The sequence below is a fragment of the Cyphomyrmex costatus genome, unplaced genomic scaffold (assembly GCF_001594065.2).
Source record: "Cyphomyrmex costatus isolate MS0001 unplaced genomic scaffold, Ccosl1.0 scaffold61, whole genome shotgun sequence".
Classification (NCBI taxonomy): domain Eukaryota; kingdom Metazoa; phylum Arthropoda; class Insecta; order Hymenoptera; family Formicidae; genus Cyphomyrmex; species Cyphomyrmex costatus.
Window position 1 is genome coordinate 941,072 of NW_017280167.1, and position 10,449 is coordinate 951,520.

A 10,449-nucleotide genomic window follows, 5' to 3' on the forward strand; every position below is an offset into this window, starting at 1 on the left:
CTCTCTCTCTCTCTTCCTTTCTCTTTCTCTCGACAAGATTTTAGAAAAGTATGTCATCGAAAAAACTACGTGCTATGTGCGCACTTTAGCAATTACGTCACAAGCTATTCGTGTTCGATAAATTTGAAATGTGGTGCTGGAGGAGATAGTAAGTGCGCTTGTTTTTAAAACAAAAATGCAATTGCGTCATGCGTCGTCGGATGTTGGTATTAAATTCAAAAACACTTTACATTATTATCGGCCTAATAATTTTTTATTATCGTATACACTTGACTGCTTTATACTTTATAGTGTACTTAGTACTTTATGAGTAACTAGAATATAAATTGCGAATTGAAAGTTGGCAGGTAGACTTTTGTAAAATGTGTTAAAGTGATAATAAATAATAATCTGCATTTTTCATTAATATATAATTAATATACAGTTTCATTAATTAATATCTTATTTTATATTTAATATAATTGAGTTGTATCTCAATATTTTGAAAATGAGACACTATTTTATAAAAAGAAGATATTGCGTTATAAAATAGAAATTGAGATGTAAAATATTTACGTTTAAATTATTTACGTCTTTTTATATTCAAAATTGTTTAATGTTTAGATTATTTTCTTAGAAGTTTGTAAAATTTCGTAACGCCTTCGAATATAATCATTACTGTATAATAATTTTACATTCTTTTTAAAAATCTGTTACATTGCTCGGATTTAATACGATTTTGTTACTAATTAATTAAGAATTGCAACTATTTTCACTGCGTTTTTCAAAGGAAAATATTTTTATCGAGCCATACTCGCTTAGCGCTCGAAGGCGATTATCTTGTGCGATGTTTAGTGAGATGAACTTTCGTGAGAATTCCGGAAGTGGGGGATCCTTGGAGAATTCGAAATTCCTGGAGATCAAGGGAGATCTTACCCCCGGGGTTATTCCGTATTCAGGGATATAGGTGGCTACCGCAAAACTTCCCACTTGGCATTCTTGGCACAACCGCGTTATTCGACTCTGCTCACAAAAGGGCTTGTCCGTGCTTAAACGCAAGTACGTTCACGATAGTTCATTTGTATTTCGTCACATTGACCTTTTCCAGATTTTAACTTTACAAATTTCGCCCTTTTCGCTCTTTGGAAAAATCCAAATTGACAGTCGCAGTTACGTGCGATAACTGTTTTTATTTGTTTGTTTGTTTGAAAACGTTAAAACAGGAATTTAAATTTGTTTGATAAAAATTTGTCTTCGTAATCGTCTCTGTAAATCTGTTCTTTATTTCTTGCTTGGAATACTATTTAGGTTTTTTGTTAAGTTTCCGCGAAGTACATGATAACTTGGTGGGAAATATTTTTCTCGTAGGAAATGGAGCGTTTCAATTTAGTAAGTATACCATTTTGTCAGTAATTTAATAAAGAAACTTCAACGACACAGAAATAATTTCAGAAAATATTTTAATACGGGAATAAAAAATAAAAAAGTTTCTTCCGTTGTCCAAGTCCACGAGGCAATTTAAGAGTTACGTTTGAGTTTTCTCGAAGATCTTCCGTTGAGAAATTACACGTTGATCCAAAAAAAAGGTTAAAATGTATGTAAGATAAAAGTTACAGCGTGAAATATATTTTTGTAATGAATTTCATATACAATAATAAAATATTGTGGACATTACCTTTTATTTTTTTTACATTTATATTTTTAAATTCTGTCCTTCTAATTAGCAGTTAAGACAGTTAAAAAATTGTTTAAAAAATACAAAATCAAGAAAATCCCGAATGTAACTGTGAAATAAAATTTTGAAATTAAATAAAGAAATCTCTCTCTCTCTCTTTCTCTCTCTCTCTCTCTCGTGTTAATTTGAGATAATATTTATTATATTCGCTCAATTTTATGTCTTACTTTCCCGTATTTGACGCAATACTTGCGAAAGATATTATTCGTTCCTTACCATTTCAATCCTAACTCGAGTAACTTCGATCCGATTGTCTACGAAGACGAGGAGAGGTAAGAATAGAATTGCAGAGGGAATATCGGAGTCTAGGTTGACGAGATATCGTTGTCACGGTGATGGACGATCGAGAGCCATCGAGAAGTCGCGGATCCCGCTGGAGAGGGTGAATTGGAGGGCTTCTGGAAATGGGCCAAATACCTACTCCGACTCGGTTCAACCTGGGTGACACGCGAAACTCGGTCTCCGTTTAATCAACAGCTGATTTACGCTCCGTTAGAGTGGGCGTGTAAACTTCTAAGTAAACACGCGCCACGTAACTACTTTACCTGGCTCGCGTTCCAAAGGTTGCGAACGACGATGAAAAGTATCTTTTAATTTGTAAACTGTTTGAACTTTTCAACGAAGAACCGAGCAATCAAGTGAGTCAAATGTCTATTAATTAAAAATACATTTTTTAATTAAAACGAGCTGCAGAGTGCAAGCGATACTAATTAAATTATACATACATGTATTTGTGAAATTATGAATGTGATATTATATTGTTATCGTACAAATTATCACACTTAGAAGACTCCGAAAAATTCTCTTCTACATTTATACATTTACCGTTAGTTCTCTCAGTTCTGTACGTATTCGCGGTAAACGTAGTTAATAACGCCCTGCTTCTTGTATCAATAATAAACTTGAATCGATTGAGGAGTGGCAAGTTTAATTAACAACGCGCATTTATATGAACGCGCTTACATAACGTCTCTCGCGCGCGGTAATCACCTTGTAACTTCACGGTTGTGAGAAATATGCTAGATCACTTAGCGTATAACGCGAATCTTACTGTACTTTTCCTCACGCATACTTGTCGTGCAACTACTCTCGTTGGATACCGATTTAATCGCTACGCCGCGTTGCATTTTGCTACGCATGATAGAATTTGTTACCGCGGACGCGACGTCGCGCCGCGCCGCACTCGCGCGTGCGAGAGGATTAAAATTCCCGCCTGCTTTATCATCTCGTTCGAACCTGCCGTTAATGCATGTACAAGGTGTTCGTTTACGAAGAAAATTCGTTTTTTTATAGACTAATTTGTAAAAAATATTAAATAACACATCGCGATTCTATATGTTTGAATTATTCTTAAAAATGAAAATTAGTAAATATATACCATCAATTTATAACAATTGTATATATGCGGAAGAAAAAGAAACAGTACCTATATATGACAGAGATGTTAAAGATAACTGATAGATATATAGAGAGAAGAGAGAGAAAAAGAGCGTTGATTATAAAGAATTTATTTTGCAAAAATTATCACTGTTATAAAATAATAAAATATATACGTCTTAACTTTCGGTATCAATTTACGGAAGGAACGATTTTACTGAAGTCTCTAAAAATGTAACTAATAGATACAGATTTGAAAATGATTTTGTTAAATAAAAATTTTTTTTAGGTAGGACACTCGAATTGATTGCTAGAGAATGTTACAATTTTTTAGCTATCTATTTGAGTGTCTTACCTAAAAATTTTGATAGTTTGACAAAATTATTTTCAGATCTGTGTGTATCTCGCTAAATTTTTGATACTTCAGCAAAATCGTTCTCTCCGTGTTCAAATTCGTCAACAATCATCATTGAAATAGTGGTTATTCTTCTTCTGCTTTTTTGGTTTGTCTTCTTACAAGGACACCCGATACAAGTCTAAGCACGAACCAGCATTTTCATCCGCATTGATTATACTGTCACTGTATATCATTGGCCTGCTTGAAAATACTTCCGAGTTCATTCACTTGACCGTTTCACAATCGAAATGACAGTTCTTTCATTTTGTCAGATGTCAACTAAATATAGTTTGCTGTAGCTTCTCGCGCGTATTTATGTAATATTTTATATTTTCTGTATACTATTTTATTTTTAAACATTTTATTTAACAGCGTTAAAAGAATTTTCTGGTGCAGCAGGTAAATATAAATAAGTAACTTTACTTTAAATTTGATTAAAAATATATAATTTATTCGAAATAAGATCAAATACATTAATTAGCAAGCAATATTCTACTAAAGCAGGATTTCGATTAATATATTCTCATCGAGTTTGTATTATCTTTGAGATAATTTTTAGATGTTTTAAGATTTTAAAGTTAATTTTGATACATGTATATATTAAGATATCAATAATTTATTTTTCAATCTTCAATTTAAATCTACTTTCGTCGAAATGCATCCTTATTTTCAGTAAGATTAAAAAAAGAATAAACAGAAAATTTTGTATGGCCACAAATGATATCAGACTATTTTAATTTAATTCAATGCACATAACACAAAATAAGCAAAGATATCGTGCATTAAATATGAATGTGATTTACGAATCGCTTATTTTGCTGGAGAATTAATCGCGTCAGACCGTTGGCCAATAAATTCTAACGAATGCACGCGATACGCATGACGTGTTATAATTATGTCGTTGTTCTTGGAATACTGTTTTACTGCGAAGAACGAAGTTGTTATCCTCCAGTCCGCATTTTTTATGCTCACTCAGAGATAGTTCGATATTATACGATGACTTTGATGATTCATCACAACGCAATATTATCTCGATAATTTAGTTTTAGATTGTCATGAATTCAACATCATTTCCCGTTGGTATTACTCAATCTCGAGTTTTATTGCTATTTTCATGTTTTTTTCGCGGAAAACGCGTTCTTTACTTCGTCATACTTTTAACTGTTTTATTTTATGCAGAGCGTATGTAATTACTCGAACTTACTAAAATGCACTTGAAAATATAATTCAAAAGTTATTATAGCCTCAACATTTTGGTATTAGAATTTTCGTCTTAAAATTATCTCAAGACTCTCCCCTTAAAAGGAAATCGTCTCTGTACTGGACACCCTGTATATCGACATGAATCAGTGTTGCGACGCTTTTGCTTATTGAGAATGTAAATCCACGTAAATAAATTTGAATGACGCGATGTCAACAATGTTACGTAGATTTCTTTTTTTCATTTAAATACAGAATTTAATTAAATTATTTATTTACTTAAAATAATGTTATGAACTCAAATTTTAATTTTCTATATTTGTTATTTATTTTGTATAATACAGTTTTATAAACAAAAGTCATATGAAATTTAGTCAATATCATGATACATACATGTTGAATATGTTAATAATTTTAACATTTATGTATATGTAAATATTTATAGTATAAGAAAACATAAAATATATAATGTTTTTTCTCTGAAAAAAATTCCCTCTTGTTCTTTTTTTTAAATATAACTGTTATGTATTAATATAATAATGAACTGTTACATATATGTATATATATATTTAAACAATTTTTTTCACAATAGAAACTGTACATAGTTCTGTTAAAAAGCTATGTTTATATAGAATTATAGTTATATTCTGTCTCTGATTATACGTAAATTTATGTGAAATTTATTAGATCGCGCATACATTTAAATGAAATTAGATAGAAATAAACGTATATATATTTTTCATAAATATATCTACATTAAAGTAAAGACCTTCATGAATTACTGGATCAATTCTAAGCAGAATCGTAAGACTCGTAACTTGTTCTCGTAAAACTTATAAAAACTTATGACTAGTATTCTAATTTTATGCGTATTTAGCGTAAGACGTACACGATTGTTAATAAATATCTATGATTTCTTGTAAAGAGATATTGTATAAAGATATAAGCATTTAAAAATTCTTATAAGTCTCACGAGAATATATTAGCCTAATGATTCTGCTTAGAATTTAGACATAAATTTCTGGGAGTTATAGAATTAGAGCTAGGGAGAGAGAGAGAGAGAGAGAGAGGGAAGGGGGGAGAGCATTTTTCTGACAACTTTGTTTTTACAAATTAGAAGGAGCCTACTATATCATTTCTTTTTCTTCTTTTAGAAATTTGACTAAAAAGATGCAGAAATACAGATGAAATGATATCGTCAGCTTCGACAGTTCGCATTAGCAATTCTAAAGTTGTTCAAACGCGTCTCGGTCTTTTTTGTTAATCTCGACACTCCGTCCTTACGGGATTTCTCGCATTTTAACGTTATAGGGACCATCCTTAGGGATTTAATGGTCCGTGGATAATACTTAAAAGTTTCGTGAGCCTTCGTAGGCTATCTGGTTGATGTAAATCCCGTCTATCTCGTAATCGAAATCCATACCGGCGGCGATACTTTTCCCCAGACGAAGAAGATCCTTTGTTCCTGCAGACTTAAATCCCTGAGTGTAAACCGAGAACCCCTATGGTCCACAGGATTTGCCCCAGGAGAAAGGAAGTCGCAAAAGGGAGAGATGTTACCAAGATACTTTATATACCTGCGTCTCGACGCGTGCGCGAGCTATTTTATACGAAAGAAAGAAATCGTGTCGTTAGAGGATAAAGATTACCGCATATAACGGCGTTCATCTCGAAATGCTGTCCAGGATACGTTCGCGTATTTTGTCATATCTGTTTATTTAATTTATCCGTTTTTATTGATTTTTTTTAAATACCCTAAATTAATTGCGCGTTTAAAGAAAACATTACAATTCATATTGTATCTGGAGAGTGCGAGTGTTCCAATAGTTAAAATGTTATAATACACAATGTTGACTAGTTTTGTTTGATTTATTTTATTTAATTAGATTAGATATATATATCACACTTTTATTAATATTACTTTATAACATTTTAATTACATAAAATTAGATACCATTCTAAATAGTATTTAATTTTATTAATGTAGAAAGAGAAAAAGAGAGAGAGAAAATTATTGTTAAATATATTTATATTTACTAATTACCGAAGCAAACTTAACGTGACTATTTTGATTAAATAAATTAATGCAATTGCCCAATTAGGATCGACAACACTTATATTACTGTTGAATTATAGTCGATTATTATGTAACTTGGAAAAATTTTTTAATCTGAAATTGATCAATATCCTTCTAAACTATTTTCTTGTTAATTTTTGATGATAAATTATTGAATTTATTCCACTAATCGGATGCTCCCCATTATACGAAACTCATAAATTACGGTTTATCAGGCGCTGGGGCCGTTGATTGAGGCGAGTTAATTCTCGGTATCTGTACATCGAACCATCATGCATAAGCAAACTGGCTGGCGCAGTATCGCGTATACGAAGGTGTTGTTTTACCGTCGGGCAAAGTCACCGGGGCATTGTAAATTTCCCATACGTGCCGTATAGGCGAAACAAGCCACCCTCGCCTTCCTGGAAGACACCCCTGACGTATCGGCCGTACAAAATGGTACCCACGGCAGCTTCTCGCATCCCATATCGACCGTTCTTTTCTTTACGTTCTCGTTAACCCTCAACTTTCTACGGCTAAATTTAGGTAACATAAGTATTATGATAGGGTTGGGTAACCACAAGAAAAAATAGCGTTGTATTGGATTAGTGAAGTTAGCACGACATTCTATTAATAAAATAAAAATGACAGTTCCAGTAGCACTTTTTTAAATTCCGCATTTTTTATATTGTTTCTAATCAAATTAACAATTTAGTACAAAAATTCGCGCATGTTAAACCTTTTTAAGAAGTCATGAACGTTCGCCGGAGATCAAATAACATTTGGCAGCTTATTTAGACGTCACATTTAAAGACGAACTTACTCAGATGTTCATTTAGAACTGTTTATCCGGTACATGATCATCATGATCGAACAATGGAGATTTCTGCCTGCTCAGTTATTGCCCCTGCAGCTCTCCTTTTATGTCCTAGTCCCGGCGAACACCGTGAAGCAATAAATTGGCCGTCCCTTCCTTCCTTCCTTCCTTCCTTTTGCCCATCCTTTCAAGTCGTTTCGCAGCTTCGTCGTCCTGATGGCCTTTATTACCAGGTCGTTATAGCTCGCGCTTTCGTTAATGTTCGCGGAAAAAGAAAGCGGCGCGGTCGGAAGAGCGAATGTGGATGGGCGAGGAAACGGGGGACGAGAACCCATCCAGCCGCGCGATGTTATGCCTGCGCGCGTAATTAAGTTGAAAAGTTTCGTGTCCGGGGTTGCGCATAGAAGAGAGAAAGAGAGATAGAAAGAGAGGAAGGATTCATCAGGGCGAGCAAGCGGACATTCGGGACTGCCACAAAACGTTCGTTCAACGTGCCAGCAGTTCGAGATGGCTCCGGTACAATTTTGCGGGCTTCTCACCAGCTACGTAACGTGCAAGCGCACAACCCCCGGCGTAACGATATACACTAGCTCGTGTTATAGCTCGAGCGCGCCCCGACAAATTTCTGATCGCGTTAGCGTCGCTTGTCGACGATACCGATAACGGCTCGAGTTTGCAATGCAAGCTGCAGCAACAAGCTGCGTAGAAAGTTTGTTATAGCTGTTACTTGTCTCACTTACTCCCTTCAATAAGACATCATTGTGCCCTAATGACTAATCGTTCGATGTGTAAATTACAAAAGTTTAGGTTGAAATGAAGAAGAAAGCAAACTGAGGGAGAAAGAGAAAAACGGATGAGAGAAAAAGATGTGCATAGCACAGTGTCATATCTGTTGACGTATCTGTGCGGTTATTTATTGATACAACATGTCGCAATAATAACCATATTTTTTCGATTCCATTTATATTCGCATTTATATGACAAATTGCTTGCACCACAAGCGCAGATCGTTTAATAATTTTAACTTTTCGATGAGGATATTTTGTTATAGACGCTGACAAACGGAACAAATATTTTAATGTTTGTCGACGATTCCGGAAAAAAATGTTTCTCTGTATACATATATATTAAATGCTATATATTATTCTTTTAACCAATTACAGAGGAAACACAATTAATTATTCAATTTATTCAACACACTTCAATATGTCAAAAATTTATTTTTAAAATTATATTCATTTCTGTGTAAAATATAAAAATAAATAAACACCTGTTTAACCAACTCTGAGAGAAACATACAATCGATAACACCACAATAATAAATACAAATTTCCAATTTTGTATTCTTTGAAATTTGTTTATATTTTGAAACAGCAATGTAAAGAATAAAACAAAGCTTGTGTGTGTGTGTGTGTGTGTGTGTATACAGTGTTTGCAAACGAATTTTCTGCATAAATTTGATGCGCATTTGTTTTGCAAAAATAATTGTTTTAACGCACGCAGTCGATATTGAGCAATCCCTCAAGAAGAAATATTCGGGGTAGACGATGCGATGAAATAATTGAACGCGAGTAGCGCTTATCGATCCATCGCGCCGACAGCTGCTCATAACTGCATGACGTAACTATGCGGCTCATGGGATAGCTGTATCGCGATAAATGTCGCTTAGTATTTATCGTTTTCCACCAGACATGTGCGGCTCGATTTATTTTGCCATTCCATGATCGATTAACACGCGTAAGTGTATCGCAGCGCGCTTTTCCCGACGCGATAACAATGAACAAAACCGTATTATTCGGTTATCTACGATAAGCATACCTTGCGATCATTTTGCATTGTGCAGAGCTCATTCAATTTATTTCCTCGATTCTTTGAAATTATTGTAAATTTATTTTATGCAAAGGCGAATGAATATTAACTTATATCAAATGTAGGTGGAAAAAGATTCTAATTATATACATTTATTCACTGGAAATAACAGAAATTGTTAATGATAGAAAGAACAATGGATTAATTAATGCCAATTATGCGAAAGATAAGAGTTAATCCACCGTGCTTTCGCCGACACAGAGTATTCAAATTCGAGCAGGAATTTAGATTTTTCTGACAATGCGAAACGCGTTAAAACTAACAAATCAGCATTTTTCGTTCTCTGGGTCAGTATATTCCCTCGTCTCTTAATGTACACGTTCTAATCGCGCGCTCGATGTAACGGAAGTCATTTATCATGAGGTAATAAAGAGCATTTGAATTTCACGATAGCAGAAATGCTATAATAATATGAATTCTAATAAGCAAGGAAATGTGAAATGTTTTACTTTGACATTTCGCTCGAGATAGGGAGAGACAATGATAGATATTATGCTCTTAAGAAGTTTCCAGTTTTCCTAATGTCTGCAGATAGAAAGTTGGAGAAATCAGCTTAAGCGCTCGATTTTTATGTCTTTCTTCGCACTGAGATAAAACGTTAAAATGTATCAAACGGGCTATAACCGCTGCCCTAAATCCGTTCTGGCCTTCTTCGCCACCGTCGATCGCCCGTTATAGTCCAGTATCACGATAACACCAAGCTTTCTTTTTTCTCTTTTCTCTTTCTTTCGGTCTATTCTATTTTGCGGCCAGATATTATTAAATAATATATATTTCTTTTTGTATTATTTTATTTTATGCTTATTTTTATTGGAATTATATCATGAAATTTAATTTATACAAATGTATGTTTTTTGCATAGAATTTCAATTAACTTTCGTAAAAATTTCTGTATAAACACATCTAAATGAAAATAATATCTACAATATGTTGTATTAAATACACGTCGAATTTTTATAAGTTTTATATAATTAAAAATTTGTTATTAATTTAATCTCTTATAATACGGTTAAAACATA